Here is an 18,785-nt window from a genome sequence, read left to right on the forward strand (position 1 = left end):
AATTCTGAGTAAAAATTGGTTAAATAAAAATTATTTTGAGTAATTTGGAGGATGTATTTTATCTGCAATCTTTCTGTAATTCATTTCTAGAAGCACAACATAATTAATGGCAGATATCTTAAAACCGAGCAGTTTATGAGTAAAGAGTAAGAAAAAGCACTCTAAGATAAATTTATGACTAAATCTATAGAATTATAGTTTTCTATAGCATTTGCTATTTTTCCAACGCACAATCAAATGAAGCTTTACAAACAATTCTTACAAAGCCCTTATGAAGTAGACAGAGCAGGTTTTAGTAGGCCAATTTATCAAAAATATTTGTGTCTTCTATAGAGCAGCACTGACCTAAGCGCTAGGTAAAAAGGAAGGGAAAAAATGCCTTATTCCCAAACCTTATGAATCTTAAGAAAAGTGAAGTTCAAGTTAATCAATTTTTTTTTCTTTCTTTTTTTTTAAATTTTATTTTATTTTTAAACTTTACAATATTGTATTAGCTCTGCCAAACCTCGAAATAATCAGTTGTTTTAAATCTTGGTTTTGATTCCAAATCATATGTGCTTTTTAAACAAGAGAAACTTCCAGGTCTTGGAGATACTGACTTAGGGGTTAGATAACCAGGGTGATGCAATGTATTTTAATGAGCTCATATGTAGTATTACTCTAATAAGTGCTTAAAACAAATGAATAAGAATGTAGGTATAGCATTTGCACACTGCTTTGCACTTTGTGAGTACTCAATATTTGTAAGCAATTATTACAAATATTATAATTAGATCTTCATTCTAATTTCTTTTTTTTTTTTTTTTTGCTAAGTCGCTTCAGTCATGTCCGACTCTACCTGACCCCATAGACGGCAGCCCACCAGGCTACCCCGTCCCAGGGACTCTCTGGGCAAGAACACTGGAGTGGGTTGTCATTTCCTTCTCCAATGTATGAAAGTGAAAAGTGAAAGGGAAGTCGCTCAGTCGTGTCTGACTTTTAGTGACCCCATGGACTGCAGCCTACCAGGCTCCTCCATCCATGGGATTTTCCAGGCAAGAGTACTGGAGTGGGGTGCCATTCTAATTTTAACCCTCACCAAAACCTTATAAGTGGTAGGTGTTTTTATTCCCACTTAACTTATAAAGATATTCAGTTCAGTTCAGTCGCTCAGTCATGTCTGACTCTTTGCAACCCCATGAATTGCAGCATGCCAGACCTCCCTGTCCATCACCAACTCCCAGAGTTCACTCAAACTCATGTCCATAATGCCATCCAGCCATCTCATCCTCTGTCGTCCCCTTCTTCTGCCTCCAGTCCCTCCCAGCACCAGGGTCTTTTCCAATGAGTCAACTCCTCACATGGTGTCCCCAAAATATCGGAGTTTCAGCTTCAGCATCAGTCCTTCCAATGAACACCCAGGACTGATCTCCTTTAGGATGGACTGGTTGGATCTCCTTGCAGTCCAAGGGACTCTCAAGAGTCTTCTTCAACACCACAGTTCAAAAGCATCAATTCTTTGGCACTCAGCTTTCTTCACAGTCCAACTCTCACATCCATACATGACCACTGGAAAAACCATAGCCTTGACTAGATTGACCTTTGCTGGCATAGTAATGTCTCTGCTTTTGAATATGCTATCTAGGTTAGTCATAACTTTCCTTCCAAGGAGTAAGCGTCTTTTAATTTCATGGCTGCAATCACCATCTGTTGTAATTTTGGAGCCCAGAAAAATAAAGTCTGATACTGTTTCCACTGTTTCCCCATCTATTTGCCATGAAGTGATGGGACCAGATGCCATGATCTTAGTTTTCTGAATATTGAGCTTTAAGCCAACTTTTTCACTCTCCTCTTTCACTTTCATGAAGAGGCTTTTTAGTTCCTCTTCACTTTCTGCCATAAGGGTGGTGTCATCTGCATATCTGAGGTGATTGATATTTCTCCCGGCAACCTTGAGTCCAGCTTGTGCTTCTTCCAGCCCAGTGTTTCTCATGATGTACTCTGCATATAAGTTAAATAAGCAGGGTGACAATATACAGCCTTGACATACTCCTTTGCCTGTTTGGAACCAGTCTGTTGTTTCATGTCCAGTTCTAACTGTTGCTTCCTGACCTGCATATAGGTTTCTCAAGAGACACGTCAGGTGGTCTGGTATTCCCATCTCTTTCAGAATTTTCCACAGTTTATTGTGATTCACACAGTCAAAGGCTTTGGCATAGTCAATAAAGCAGAAATAGATGTTTTTCTGGAACTCTCTTGCTTTTTCGATGATCCAGTAGATGTTGGCAATTTGATCTCTGGTTCCTTTACCTTTTCTGAAACCAGCTTGAACATCTGGAAGTTCACAGTTCACGTACTGCTGAAGCCTGGCTTGGAGAATTTTGAACATTACTTTACTAGCGTGTGAGATGAGTGCAATTGTGCGGTAGTTTGAGCATTCTTTGGCATTGCCTTTCTTTGGGATATTAAAGGTAAACAAATAAATAATTAATAATGTTTTTTGCCAAAGGCTCCCTAGCTAATCAACAGGTGAGCTGGGTTTCAACGCAGTCTGCTGCTGCTAAGTCACTTCAGTCGTGTCCGACTCTGTGTGACCCCATGGATGGCAGCCCACCAGGCTCCCCGTCCCTGGGATTCTCCAGGCAAGAACACTGGAGTGGGTTGACATTTCCTTCTCCAATGCATGAAAGTGAAAAGTGAAAGTTAAATCACTCAGTCATGTCTGACTCTTAGCAACCCCATGGATTGCAGCCTACCAGCCTTCTCCATCCATGGGATTTTCCAGGCAAGAGTACTGGAGTTGGGATGCCATTGCCTTTTCCATCAACGCAGTCTAGAGGACCCCAAACCCAGCTCTTTAAACATTGTTGTGAACACAGAGATTGTCACATAATAGGTTGGAATAAGGCACAGGAATTGGCATTTTTCACATATGCCCTTATAATCATCATGGCAGGTGAACAGAAGATGGGTTTAAATATCTGCTGCTCATAAGTAAGTACTGTAGCTCACTTGAACTAACTGTTAATTGAGTCATAGAGTCAGAGTCAGAATGACAATCACTCTTAACTTTTGCTTAGAAAAAAAAAATCACTCTAAAGTGGTGGAAAAATGGAGAATTTCTCTTTAAGAGGAGAATCAGATTGGACCCTAACATGTCCAACTAATACTACCTCAATGGCAGTTGAATAGTTGTTGAGTGAATTAATGAGTGACCTTCAATTAATAAAAATCAAGGTTCTTAAAAATTAGGTTCTTTACAATTGGACTGCTCTATCCAAGTTGGTTTTCTGCACTGTTCAAAGTCAATAAAAATTATTCAGCTTTTTTATTTTTGCTTAATGAATTTCCTTTTTTAAAAAACTGAGGTATCATTGACTTAGAATATTGTATTAGTTTAAGGTGTACTTAAACTAATCACAGAAAGTGATTCAGTGTTATATACTTTTCTTCAGATTATGTTTCCATTATAGGTTGTTACAAGATATTGAATATAATAGGTTGTTATGAGATATTGAATATAATGTACTATACAGTAAATCTGTGTTGTTTATCTATTTTATGAATGCTAGTTTGTATCTATTTTGTACATAGATTCATTTGTATAATTTTTAGATTCCACATATAAATAATATCATATAATATTTCCCTCCCACTTTACTTATTTCTATGAATGACTTTTCTGTTCCATTTTTACTGCTTTCTAGCTGGTAATCTTGGCCAAGTCACTTAATGTCCCTGTGCTTAAGTTCCCTTGTCTACAAAATGAAGATAATAATATAGGTATCAATTAGGATGGTGTGAGGGCTAGGTGACTATGAAATCTAGGTTGTTAGGTGTTAAGGTGCTCAGATCACATTACCTGCTACTACTGTATTATAAAGGCAGGGCTGAGACTAGGTGAAGTGACAAAAATACAGATAAATATTTTAATTCAATATTTTTTAAAAACCAAAATTACTGAGAAGAATCCATGATGAACAAAATATCAAAATGTTTAATAAAGAAAGGATCAGTATTACTAATTCATTTTTCCAAGATCAATATGGCTCAGCTTGGCACTGTTACTGCTGATTTAATTAAATGTATATCATGAGTATCAACTAGTAGGCTAGATTTTTTTCACATTCCAAATTATTTAGTAGGATATTAGATTATTGATACTTTGGCCACCTGATGCAAAGAACCGACTCATTGGAAAAGACCCTGATGCTGGGAAAGATTGAAGGTGGGAGGAGAAGGGGACGACAGAGGATGAGATGGTTGGATGGCATCACCAACTAGATGGACAGAAGTTTGAGTAGGCTCCGGGAGTTGGTGATGGACAGGGAAGCCTGGCGTGCCAGTCCATGGGGTCACAAAGAGTTGGACATGACTGAGTGACTGAACTGAACTATAAATCCAACAATAAATTTAGTGAGCACTCATTAGACCTATTGGAGAAGGCAATGGCAACCCACTCCAGTACTCTTGCCTGGAAAATCCCATGGATGGAGGAGCCTGGTGGGCTGCAGTCCTCGGGGTCGCTGCAAGCCGGACACGACTGAGCAGCTTCACTTTCACTTTTCACTTTCATGCATTGGAGAAGGAAATGGCAACCCACCCCAGTGTTCTTGCCTGGAGAATCCCAGGGATGGGGGAGCCTGGTGGGCTGCTGTCTATGGGGTCGCACAGAGTCGGACACGGCTGAAGCGACTCAGCAGCAGCAGCATTAGACCTAAGGCACTACCCCAGAAAGTGAAAGTGTTATAAAGATAAATATAGTCCAAGCTTTCAATGAATGCACCATTTAAGGGGAATCAGGCATTGGTACAGGAGAATAAGGTGTTACAGCAACAAATATGATAAGGGCAAGGTGAGCTAAAGACAAAGTGCTTTGACTAAAGACTAAAGTGCTTTGAATACAAGAGACTGAAATCTCTTATATTTGAGGTTACTATTGAAATAGTTCTTATCAGAATTCTGATGAGAGGCAATGTGGCTTTATTAGCAGGGAAAAGTTGTAGATGATGAGAAAGGAAGAGACTCAGTATATATTCTGGGGTAAGAAAGTGGATTTTAAGGGAGAGGTAATGTAGGGAATTAAGAGAACTCCCAGGTTTTGGCCTTGAGCAATTGGATGGTTTGTGGGCACAAGTTATTGAGACTGTGAGAAATGTGGAAATGAAGCATGTTTGGGGGTTCCCACCCTCTCTAATGTTCATGCATCTGTGAAATAAACTAGCAACAGGCAGATCAACAGAAGAAAACATGCAGATACATGAACCTTGACTATGTGCATGGAGGCAACCCAGGTAAAAAAGTGAATACTAAAAAAGCAGTGAGATTTGAGAGTTTACCTACTATCTTATTGCCTTATCATACTGTTCATGGGGTTCTCGTGGCAAGAATACTGGAGTGGTTTGCCATTCCCTCCTCCAGTGGACCACGTTTTGTCACAATGTGACCACTATGACCCATCATGGGTAGCCCTGTACGGCGTGGCTTATAGCTTCATTGAGTTATGCAAGCCCCTTCGCCACATCAGATCCATGAAAGATCTTGGTTTATATACCATCTTAATAGTGAAGGACAGAGGAGCCTGGCATACTGCAGTCCATGGGGTCGCAAAGAGTCAGACACAACTTAGCGACTGAACAACAAATACCATCTTTATTAACAGGGGGAGGGGAAAGGATGTAGGCCTCTTAGAGGAGAATGAATAATTTTTAGGAAAGATGAATGATTTCTTAGAAGAAAAGATGGAAGAGATGAGAGTTTATGACAAAGTTTCTGTACAGTGGTGTCCCCTAATCTTCTCTCCTGTAATAAGTCCATCTGTGATAAATCAATCTTCCCTGGTTGACAAGATTCCCAGGGAGGGGACTTATAACATGACTATGAGTTCCTTTTGGAGACTCTGTCTTAAGGTAGATAAAGAGAATTCAGAGAAAGCCTCTTCCTACATGTGCTGTTTTTCAAATGACTTCAGCTCAAAATAATCAGTAATTAATATATCAGAGTAGCATGCTTTGAGGTTGCATGTCCTAAACTCCTTTCTGGAGAGATATCAAGAGCCTCCTTTTGAGCATAAGTGTGAAATGGTTGTAAGATACTCAGGGTAGATACTAAGAAGGAAATTGTATGTGAATGTGGCTCTTTGGAGAGAGAATGGGAGATGGAGCTGGGAAGCAGGGTGGCATCAGCAACTAGATAGTATTTGGAACCTTTTTTTTTTTTAATTTATTTTTAATTTTATTTTATTTTTAAACTTAACATAATTGTATTAGTTTTGCCAAATATCAAAATGAATCCGCCACAGGTATACATGTGTTCCCCATCCTGAACCCTCCTCTCTCCTCCCTCCCCATTCCATCCCTCTGGGTCGTCCCAGTGCACCAGCCCCAAGCATCCAGTATCATGCATCGAACCTGGACTGGCAACTCGTTTCATACATGATATTTTACATGTTTCAATGCCATTCTCCCAAATCTTCCCATCCTCTCCCTCTCTCTCAGAGTCCATAAGACTGTTCTATACATCAGTGTCTCTTTTGCTGTCTCGTACACAGGGTTATTGTTACCATCTTTCTAAATTCCATATATATGCGTTAGTATACTGTATCGGTGTTTTTCTTTCTGGCTTACTTCACTCTGTTTAATAGGCTCCAGATGATACCATGTATGTCATACAGATCATTTGACATGCAGTCACCCAACAACTTGTCTGTGGCCTGAAGCTTTCCCTCTTGCTGGTGGTTGCTATCTGAGTGTTGTTCACTTACTTTAGATCTTGGAAGATTCAGAGTTTCTGATTCCCCATGTGCAAGTCTTGTGTTTGACTTGCCTAGGATGCGCATTTCATATGTTAATAATACCTGATTTAATCTCATGCAGTTTTATACTACATCATCCTAGGAACACTTTACATGCTGAAAGTTGGCTACACTGGACATGAGACAATTCCTTGAGATTTTGTGTATGAGTCTGTGCATGAGAAGTCAGAAATATCTGGTGGGATTTCTTGGTTTTTTTCTTAGCTGTCATATATAACTGTTTTCTTTCTGCCACTACAATTCTAGAATTCTTTTTATTTGTTCCTCATTCTACAGTTTTTTAACACCTGTCAGTATAGGTCATTTCATCTTATTCACAAGAAATAAACGTGGTGTTCTGATTTTCTGCATGGCAATAATTTCCTTTCCTGCCCCTTCCAAAGAAGACAAGTCGTAGAGGGAAGGATGAGGCAGTCTATTGATTCAGTTGCCTTCAGTTCAGTTCAGTCGCTCACTTGTGTCTGACTCTTTGCAACCCCATGAACTGCAGCACGCCAGGCCTCCCTGTCCATCACCAACTCCTGGAGTTTAGCCAAATTCATGTCCATTGAGTCGGTGATGCCATCCAACCATCTCATCTTCTGTTGTCCCCTTCTCCTCCTGCCCTCAATCTTTCCCAGCATCAGGGTCTTTTCAAATGAGTCAGCTCTTCGCATCAGGTGGCCAAAGTATTGGAGTTTCAGTTTTAGCATCAGTCCGTCCAATGAACACCAAGGACTGATCTCCTTTAGGATGGACTGGTTGGATCTCCTTGCAGTCCAAGGGACTCTCAAGAGTCTTCTCCAACACCACAGTTCAAAAGCATCAATTCTTCAGTGCTCAGCTTTCTTTATAGTTCAACTCTCACATCCATACATGACTACTGGAAAAACCATAGTCTTGACTAGACAGACCTTTGCTGGCAAAGTAATGTCTCTGCTTTTTAATATGCTGTCTAGGTTGGTCATAACTTTCCTTCCAAGGAGTAAGCATATTTTAATTTCATAGCTGCAGTCACCATCTATAGTGATTTTAGAGCCCAGAAAAATAAAGTTAGCCACTGTTTCCACTGTTTCCCCATCTATTTGCCATGAAGTGACAGGACCGGATGCCATGATCTTAGTTTTCTGAATTTTGAGCTTTAAGCCAACTTTTTCACTCTCCTCTTTCACTTTCATCAAGAGGCTTGTTAGTTCCTCTTCACTTTCTGCCATAAGGATGGTGTCATCTGCATATCTGAGGTTATTGATATTTCTCCTGGCAATCTTGATTCCAGCTTGTGCTTCTTCCAGCCCAGCGTTTCTCACGATGTACTCTACATATAGGTTAAATAAGCAGGGTGACAATATACAGCCTTGACGTACTCCTTTTCCTATTTGGAACCAGTCTGTTCTTCCATGTCCAGTTCTAACTGTTGCTCCCTGACCTGCATACAGGTTTCTCAAGAGGCAGGTCAGGTGGTCTGGTATTCCCATCTCTTTCAGAACTTTCCACAGTTTATTGTGATCCACACAGTCAAAGGCTTTGGCATAGTCCATAAAGCAGAAATAGTTGTTTTTCTGAAACTCTCTTGCTTTTTTTTTTTTTTTCCTCTCTTGCTTTTTTGATGATCCAGCAGATGTTGGCAATTTGATCTCTGGTTCCTCTGCCTTTCCTAAAACCAGTTTGAACATCTGAAAGTTCACGGTTCACATATTGCTGAAGCCTGGCTTGGAGAATTTTGAGCATTACTTTACTAGCGTGTTAGTTGCCTAATGAGAGAAAAATATCAATTTGGCTACCGATGTATGTGATATACCCTAAATTAAAATTTGATGATAGCGAGGACTTTTCTAGGAAACAAGATTCTTCTACCCAGAACCTTCGCAAGAATGTCAGATCTTTGCTTTGATGTTTGAGAAATGTGGGGATCCTAGGAATGATTTTTCAGGTTCCCTTCAGTCATCGTGACTCTCTGCTGTCACCCAGAAAGAAAAAGACTGATTGGGTTATCTCAAAGCAGTGTAAAGACTGCGACCCTCTTGTTTTATGGAAAGAAGTCTGTAATTGACAGATAACCTTTCTTAAATGTTTATGCCACATAAATGGCACAGGGTGATCGTTACGTTATCTCACAGATCTTAGCCTAAATGATATAAAATAGAGCCTTTCTGGCCTCGCTCCTCCCACTTCTGGATGTAGGGTGCAGTGGCAGCTGTGATAAAACCCCTGCTTTGGGGAAGGAGAACTCTTGTTTTTGGACAGACGCTTTCTGGTTCAACAACTTCAAGCAACCAATATAAGGTTATGAATCAAGCTGTAATTTGAAGTCAGTTATCTTTAACTTTAGGCTGGGTGAAGCCACCCAGTTAGTGACCTTAGGTCACTGAGTGATTTTCAAACATTATTGTGCATATGAATCACCTGACGTGCGTGTGTGCTTTCATGCTCAGTCATGTCTGACTCTGTGAGCCCATGGACTGTAGCCCGCCAGGATCCTCTGTGCATGGGATTCTTCAGGCAAGAATTCTGGAGTGGATTTCCATTTCCTCCTCCCAAGGATCTTGACCCAGGGATCGAACTCGCATCTCCTGCATCAGCAAGCAGATTCTTTACCACTGAGCCATATGGGAAGACCATGTAAATCACCTGAGAATGGTGTTAAAATGCATATTTCAAGGTCCTACCCTTACCGATTCTGGTTCAGAGTGTCTGAGATGACATTAAAAACCTAGCAAATTTCACAGGCATCCCAAATAACTTTACCATAGGTCTTTTCTGGTGGCTCAGATGGTAAAGAATCTGCTTGCAATGCAGGAGACCCAGGTTCAATCCCTGTCTCAAGGAAGATCCCCTGGAGAAGGGAATGGCTACCCACTCCAGTATTATTGACTGAGAAATCCCACGGACAGAGGAGCCTGGCGGGCTACAGTCCATGGGGTTGCAGAGTCAGACACAACTGAATGACTAACACTAAATTATACAAGAGACACACTGAGAAATTCTATTTGTTCTTTCCTGACATCAGGGGGCTATTGTGAGAGCAGAGCAGATAGCATATGTGAGCGTATTTTGAATGCTTTTTAAAGGAAGTCAAGGAGGGAGGAGGGTTCAGGATGGGAAACACATGTATACCTGTGGTGGATTCATTTTGATATTTGGCAAATCTAATACAGTTATGTAAAGTTTAAAAATAAAATAAAATTAAAAAATAAATAAATAAATAAATAAAGATGCAAAAAAAAAAAAAAAAAAAATAAAGGAAGTCAGAGTGCCAATAAATACAAGGTTACTGTGCAGCCCAGTTCTCTGCCTCAGGCACTGAAGGAAGTAAGAACCTCTCCTCTGTGAGTCAAAAGGAAGCCCGGAATCTCCTCTCTGCATCCAGTCATCTACAAAGAGATTTCCTACACAATTGTACTTTGTACTGGGCTCCAATCCGCTGGAAGCAAAATTGGTCTGATAGTGAACAAGTTGACATGAGATGAAAGCATTTTTCTCCACTCTGATGGAGGATGTCTTGTTGCAAGAGAGCTGTGGGTTTGCCATGCTCTGAGGGCACCTTGGTGAGAAATGGGCTCGCAGGAAGCTTGCAAGGCTCTGTGGGGGAAGGGAAGCAGATGCTGCGCACAGCACTGAGGTCAGACATCGTGTTGTCTCTGTAAACATTAGGTAATGAAACCTTTCTGAGCCAAGAAAGAGAAAAAGCTCCATGGCTGTCCATTTTACCCCTGCCCAGATGTCAGTCACTTTGAATGTGTTTCCTCAGCAAATATTTATGGAGAACCCACTATATGTCTTCTCCAACACCACAGTTCAAAAGCATCAATTTTTCAGCACTCGGCTTTCTTTACAGTCCAACTCTCACATCCATCCATGACCACTGGAAAAACCATAGCCTTGACTAGACGGACCTTTGTTGGCAAAGTAATGTCTCTGCTTTTTAACATGCTGCCTAGGTTGGTCATAATTTTTCCTCCAAGGAGCAAGCATTTTTTAATTTCATGGCTGCAGTCACCATCTGCAGTGATTTTGGAGCCCCCCAAAATAAAGTCTGTCACTGTTTCCCCTGTTTCCCCATCTATTTGCCATGAAGTGATGTGACCAGATGCCATGATCTCAGTTTTCTGAATGTTGAGTTTTAAGCCGACTTTCTCACTCTCCTCTTTCACTTTCATCAAGAGGCTCTTTAGTTCTTCTCTTTCTACCATAAGGGTGATGTTGGAGAAGACTCTTGAGAGTCCCTTGGACTGCAGGGAGATCCAGTCAGTCCATCCTAAAGGAAATCAGTCCTGAATATTCATTGGAAGGACTGATATTGAAGCTGAAACTCCAATACTTTGGCCACCTGATGCGAAGAACCGACCCATTTGAAAAGACCCTGATGCTGGGAAAGATTGAAGGTGGGAGGAGAAGGGGATGACAGAGGATGAGATGGTTGGATGGCATCACAGACTCCATGGACATGAGTTTGAGTAACCTCCAGGAGTTGATGATGGACAGGGAGGCCTGGCGTGCTGCAGTCCATGGAGTTGCAAAGAGTCAGACATAACTGAGCGACTGAACTGAACTGAACACCATGTGTCGGGTACCAACTGAGGGAACAAGACACCATTGCTCCCCTCCTGTGAGCCATTTACAGTCTACTGAGGGATAGCAAAAGTGGTTGTCAATTGCAACCCGGGTGAGTATGTAATGAACTAGAGAAATAGTAAGCCGCCTAGCTCAACCTACGGTGGAGTGGCAGAGGGTGGCAGGGGAGGGTTGCTATGGTAACTGCCAGCCAATCTTAGATCAAAGAAAGGAATAGGAATTAGCCAGGCTTTTTAAACACATAGACCCAAGTTTTATTTAAGTTTTAACTAAGAGGCTTTCCTAGTGGCTCAGACAGTGAAGGATCTGCCTGCAATGCAGGAGACCCAGGTTCAATCCCTGGGTCAGGAAGATCACCTGGAGAAGTGAATGGCTACCCATTCCAGTATTCTTTCCTGGAGAATTCCATTGTCAGAGGAGCCTGGACAGCTACAGTCCATGGAGTCTCAGCCCATTCCTTACCGCCAACCCCTGAAGCTTTGTTAACAAGATCTTGAAAAGTATTGCACAATACTTGGCCCCAGTAGAGTAATAATAATGATAGTTCTATTTAATCAGACTTTACTAGGCCAGGTTCTATAATAACTTTTAATATACTATCTCATTTAATTTTTGCCACAACAGTAAGATACAAGGCAACTTAATCTCATCTTAGAGTGAAGAAAATTGAGACTCTGAAAATTTAATGATCTGGAGCTTCCCTGGTGGCTAAGTGGTAAAGAATCCACGTGCCATGGCGGGAGACTCAGATTCGATCCCTAGGTCAGGAAGATCCCTTGGAGAAGGAAATGGCAACCCACTCCAGTATTCTTGCCTGGGAAATCGCATGGACAGAGGAGCCTGGTGGGTTACAGTCCATAGGGTTGCAAAGAGTTCGAGTTGGGCACAACTTAGCAACTAAACAACAACAAAAAGTTTAATAACCTACTCCAGTAGCACAGCTTTCTGACCTCAGAGTTTGTGCTCTTAACCATGGTGATAGTGCATCCCTGGAAAATAGCCTGGTACCAAGAAGGAGCTCAGTGACTACCTAATGAACAGGGCCTTCAGCAAGTAATAAATATCAACAAAGCAAAAAAAAAAAAAAAAAATTCATGGTTACCATTAATACAACAGTAATGAATGTTTACAGGAGAATGAAATAGCTCATTTGAAACAACTCATCATTTATATGCATAGCACTTTTCTGCTTTTAACATGTATGAGTTATTTATTTCTTAAAACCCCTATGGGTGATAACTAGAGTAGGTTTTAGAATCTCACATTACAGAGATAAAAGAGATAGTGTAGATATTATTGATAGTAGATAGATTATTCCTCATAGAGATGAAAAGATTAAGACAGATAGAAATAAATTTTAAATTGCCCATGGTCTCATAGAGACCAGAAAGCAAACTTTTGCATCCCATACCAGCGATTTTTCCTCTGCTCAATATAGATTGAGCAATATAGATTGCCCAGTATACTCAATGTAGATTGATAGCAGCTTTAGGGTTGGGAGCACTGTGTTCTCAAAGTGCTAACTGTGAATTTATTTATTTATTTTTTTTAATTTTATTTTATTTTTAAACTTTACATAATTGTATTAGTTTTGCCAAATATCAAAAGGAATCCGTCACAGGTATACATGCTAACTGTGAATTTAAAACATGGTTGACAGTCTTGAGAATTCAGGGCACTGGTCACATGGCAGCTCAAGGGAAATTCTTCCCTCAAGATGCTTTTTCCTGCAACAGGAAAATTCATCTCAAAACTTATGGAACAGTGAAAGAGTTATTACCTCCTCTTTAGTTCCAATATACCTACTCAGTACCTTCTGAGTTGTAGGCATTCTAGGCCTTGGAGATTCAGTAGCAGAAGGGATATACAGTGGATAAAGTAAGTGGAATATAAGCTGTAAAGTTATAAGGGCAATTGTGGAAAGTAAAACAATGGAGGGTCTAAGGATGTGGGTGTTCACTTTTAAATAGGATGATCAAGAAGTCATGCAAAAGGTAACATTTTGACAATGAGATGAAGAAGGTGAGAGAGCAAGTCATGAGGATGTCTGCAGAAGCAAGTTCCAGACAGAGGTAACGGTCAGTATAAATGCCCTGGGGCAAAAACTCATCTGGTATGTTCAAGGACTAGACATGAGGCTTTGTTGTTGTTCAGTCATTCAGTCGTGTCCAACTCTTTGCAATCCCATGGACAGTAGCATGCCAGGCTTCCCTGTCCTTCCCATTTCCCAGAGTTTGCTCAAACTAATGTCCATTGAGTATCCATTGACGCTATCCAACCATCTCATCCTCTTTCGCGATCTTCTCATCCTGCTTTCACTCTTTCCCAGCATCAGGGTCTTTTCCAATAAATCAGTTCTTCGCATCAGGTGGCCAAAGTATTGGAGTTTCAGCTTCAGCATCAGTTCTTCCAATGAATATTCAGGGTTGGTTTCCCTTAAGATGCACTGGTTGGATCGCCTTGCAGTCCCAGGGACTCTCAAGAGTCTTCTCCAGCCTCCACAAGTCGAAAGCATCAATTCTTCAGAGTTTAGACTTTATGGTCCAACTCTCACATTGGTACATGACTATTGGAAAAACCATAGCTTTGACTATATGGATCTTTGTCAGCAAAGTGATATCTCTGCTTTTTTAATATGCTGTCTAGGTTGGTCATAACTTTTCTTCCAAGGAACAAGTGTCTTTTAATTTCATGGCTGCAGTCACCATTGGCAGTGATTTTGGAGTCCAAGAAAATAAACCCTGACACTGTTTCCATTTTTTTCCCCATCTGTTTGCATTAAGTGATGGGACCAGATGCCATCTTAGGTTTCTGAATGTTGAGTGTTAAGCCAGCTTTTTCAGTCTCCTCTTTCATTTTCATCAAGAGGCTCTTTAGTGCCTCTTCACTTTCTACCATAAGGGTGGTGTCATCTGCATATCTGAGGTTATTGATATTTCTCCTGGCAATCTTGTTTCCAGCTTGTGCTTCATCCAGCCCAAGAATTTCACATGATGTACTCTGCATATTAGTTAAATAAGCAGAGTGACAATATACAGCCTTGATGTACCGCTTTCCCGATTTGGAAGCAGTTTGTTGTTCCATGTCCAGTTCTAACTGTTGCTTCTTGACCTGCATACAGATTTCTCAAAAGGCAGGTCAGCTGGTCTGGTATTCCCATATCTTGAAGAATTTTCCACAGTGTGTTGTGATCCACATAGTCAAAGTGTTTAGAGTAGTGGGGCTGGCGTTGAGTGACCAAAGGGAGAAGTTGTGGGAGGTGGAGACAGAGATAAGGAAAAGCAGGTACAAGTAGAGGCCTTAGAGACCACTTTAAAGACCTGAACTTCTGCTTGAATGAGATAGAGAACTACTAGTCACAAAATGATCATTTAAATAGCAGGTCAATAATAAATAGCAAGGTGCCAAGGTCAGAAGCAAAGAGCACAGTTGAGCTTAGGTCAGTGTCATAAGTTAGTTTTTCACAAAATAAGCCCTGAGTCAGGTGTCCCCCAGAGTTGATTAATTCCTTGGCTGGAGTACAGCATGCAGGACTCAGATTCTCTCCATCTCCCTGCTTTGCTGCCCTTGGAATGTCAGCTTTGTCCCAAGACAACTGTAGTCATTCAGACACAACAAATTCTGGTGTAAAGACATTGCTGTGGGTTTTTTTCTTTTTTTTTTTTTTACAATTCTTTTGCAGTGTCCCTAACAATTTCTTATGATGGCCCTTTGGCCTTAATCTGAGTCATATACCCACTTCTAAACCAACAATAACAAGGAGAATGGGATTAGCCTAGCTGCCCTATGCAGATCAGGCTTGCACAGGAACTTGAAACAGCATGATCATCTCCAAGTAGAATATACTATGATAAAATCTGGGCTTTCCAGCAGGAACCATGTCAACTACAGGAAGCAGAGGCAGACGAATTCTATTGCTGAATGCATGCTAAGTCACTTCAGTCGTGTCTGACTCTGCAATGCCATGGACTATAGCTGGCAAGAATCCTCTGTCCATGGGATTCTCCAGGCAAGAATACTGGATTGGGTTGCCATGCCCTCCTCCAGGGGATCTTCCTGACCCGGGGATCAAACCCGTGTCTCTTACGGCTCCTGCATTGACAGGCGGGTTCTTTACTACCAGTGTCACCACTGGGAAAGGGTAGAAGTTCATTGGCTAGTTCTTTGTAGAACATTCAGTTCAGTTCAGTCGCTCAGTCATGTCCCACTCTTTGCGACCCCATGGATTGCAGCACACCAGGCCTCCCTGTCCATCACCAACTCCTGGAGTTTAGACACTTTGGGCTTCAGTAAATCCAAAGGCCAAGCTTCCATGGGCTGACTTCCTTAAAGCTGGTATCTGGATGAACGAGACGATAACTTGCCTTTTGTTTTCTTCTTGTGTTATTAATTAAGCAGGCTCAGCATCATGCCAGCTTATTCCCTGTGTTATTTGTCAATGGAATTTAAAAGCTGATAATAAATAATTAAGCACATGGACACTGTGGAGTGGTACCTGGTTTTGTGCTCAAGGTTTTAAGGAAGCATTATGGCTTTTTCTTCAGTGTTTATTTTTAATTTATTAGGTAGAGTTTCTTTTAAAAAAGAAGAAGAAGAAGAGTGAAGGTACCTTTATAACAGTATGATTAGGGGTAAGAATATTGAATTTCACTCAACTACTTGTTTGGTAAATATTGAGTGCTAGCTGTTGAAAATAGAACAGTACTTGAAATAACCAAGGTCTTTTGTGTTATGGAGCTTTCATTGTAGTGAGTGAGAAAGACAATGAATAAAGCAAGCTTTTGGAAGCACAAGGTAATTTCAGATGGTGACAAGCTATAAAGAATATAAACCGTGATACTGGGGTTGTGGTTGCATGAGGTGAAGGGGAACACTACCTCACATGGTTGTTCTGTGAGGCGTTTTTTAAAGAGGTGAGATCCAAATAATGAGCAGAAGCCAGGTTCAAAAGATGTGTTGGACTACTATTTTGACACAGGGAACAGTAAGTGCAAAGATCCTGAGGCAGAAGCAAACTTAGCATGACCAGAAGGAAGACCAGAATGATGGGAGTGGTGGGTAGGGGAAGGATGAGGTCACAAAGGAAGCAGCCCCAGGTTCAGGCGAGGCCTTGAAATCCATGGCAACTACTTTGTGTCCTTTTCTGGATATTACAGCCATTGGAGGTTTTTAAGTATGGGAGTACCCTGATGTTTTCAGAACTAGTAATAACATGGAGAATTGGTCATTTGACCTTCCAAAAAAGCCTAGGGCATTTCACCCCAATGGAGAACTTCAGTAATGTAACTTTCCCTAAAGTTGTATTGAGAAAGTTAAATCTCGTCTCTAAACACAGACTTTTTTGTCACATGCTTGTTCTGTTTTGCATTCAACCCAGAGGTCTTCATACTCACCTCTCAGACTTCAATGTTACCTGTGATCTGGAGCTCACTGTGGTCTCCTTGCCGAGGACCACAGTAGGAACTAGTAAAATTTAATTTTAGTCAGTGCCTAGAATTTGACTTTCAAGGCATTGTTGAGATCGCTTTAATTGGGGAGTCCACAGAACTGAGGCGTCCTTTGTTTATATATAGCTCAGGGAATGGAGGGATCTATTTTTTTTTTTTTAATTTTACTCTTTACCATGCTGGGCATTTCCAAACTTTTGTCAGCTCTTTCTTTAAGAATCATGATTACTTGTTTTTCAGGAGTGATTGTTCTGATCACGATTTAAAACAACCTTTCCCCACATTATGGCAGAAGTCAGTTCTTGATGTGAGCCTACTCTACACCATTCATCAAATATATCAGGCAATTTCAGTGATGACAGTTCTATGCAAACAGTATTCAAGCAGTAATGATTTCCAAATATTGATACCAAGTGCCCATTTTCTAAGGAAAATGGATGATAATTTTCTACAACTTACTATTCACACATGCGTGAGAATTTACATTCTTCCTTTTTATTAGTCTATGATTGATGTAAAGTGCAGCTTCTCATGGGATGTATCTGAGAGAGAATGTATTTCAATAAGTAATTTACAACTTGCTAAAGATAAGCTGTCTTTACAAAATATTTTTATTTAATAGCACCTTAAACCAATTCATGAAGCTAAAACTGAAAAAGTAATTCACAAACTCTATCTTCCCCATGCAAATAAAGAAAAAACAAACAGCAACAGCAAAATACCAATCAGTTTTAACTTTTTAAATATTCAATTCAGTTCAGTTGCTTAGTCATGTCCGACTCTTTGTGACTCCATGGACTGACTGCAGCTCACCAGCTCAAACTCATGTCCATCGAGTCGGTGATGCCATCCAACCATCTCATCTTCTGTCATCCCCTTTTCCTCGGGCCTTCAATCTTTCCCAGCATCAGGGTCTTTTGCAGTGAGTCAGTTCTTTACATCAGGTGGCCAAAGTATGGGAGTTTCAGCTTTAGCATCAGTCTTTCTGATGAATATCCAGGACTGATTTCCTTTAGGATTGACTGATTTAATCTTGCAGTCCAAGGGACTCTCAAGAGTCTTCTCCAACACCACAGTTCAAAAGCATCAATTCTTTGGCACTCAGCTTTCTTTATAATCCAACTCTCATATCCATACATGACTACTGGAAAAACCACAGCTTTGACTAGATGGACCTTTGTTGACAAAGTAATGTCTCTGCTTTTTAATATGCTGCCTAGGTTGGTCATAACTTTTCTTCCAAGGAGCAAGCACCTTTAACTTTCATGGCTGCAGTCACCATCTGCAGTGATTTTGGAGCCCCAAAAAATAAAGTCTCTCACTGTTTCCATTGTTTCCCCATCTATTTGCCATGAAGCAATGGGATGCCATAATCTTAGTTTTCTGAATGTTGAGTCTTAAGTCAACTTTTTCACTCTTCTCTTTCACTTTCATCAAGAGGCTCTGTAGTTCTTCACTTTCTGCCATAAGGGTGATGTCATCTGCATATCTGAAGTTATTTATATTTGTCCCCGCAGCCTTGATTCCAGTTTGTGCTTCATCTAGCCTGGCATTTCATATGATGTACTCTGCATATAAGTTAAATAAGCAGGGTGACAATATACAGCCTTGATGTACTTCTTTCCCGATTTGGAACCAGTCTGTTGTTCCATGTCTGGTTCTAACTGTTGCTTCCTGACCTGCATACAGATTTCTCAAGAGGCAGGTCACGTAGTCTGATATGCCCATCTCTTTCAGAATTTCCACAGTTTGTTGTGATCCACACAGTCAAAGGCTTTGGCATAGTCAATAAAGCAGAAGTAGATGTTTTTTGGGAATTTTCTTGCTTTTTTGATGATCCAATGGATGTTGGCAATTTGATCTCTGGTTCCTCTGCCTTTTCTAAATCCATCTTGAACATCTGGAAGTTCATAGTTCACGTACTGTTGGGATTTTAAATATTGGGTTGGCCAAAAAGTTCATTTGGGTTTTTCCATTAGATCTCACAGAAAAAC

General features: G+C 40.7%; 1 protein-coding gene across 6 annotated transcripts in view; it reads left to right on the plus strand.

The window, feature by feature from the left end:
- Nucleotides 1-18,785, plus strand: part of PPP2R2B (protein phosphatase 2 regulatory subunit Bbeta) — a 704,283-nt gene that overhangs the window by 189,675 nt on the left and 495,823 nt on the right. The gene's annotated exons all lie outside the window — the stretch shown is intronic.

Source organism: Bubalus bubalis, chromosome 9, assembly GCF_019923935.1.
Source record: "Bubalus bubalis isolate 160015118507 breed Murrah chromosome 9, NDDB_SH_1, whole genome shotgun sequence".
NCBI lineage: Eukaryota > Metazoa > Chordata > Mammalia > Artiodactyla > Bovidae > Bubalus > Bubalus bubalis.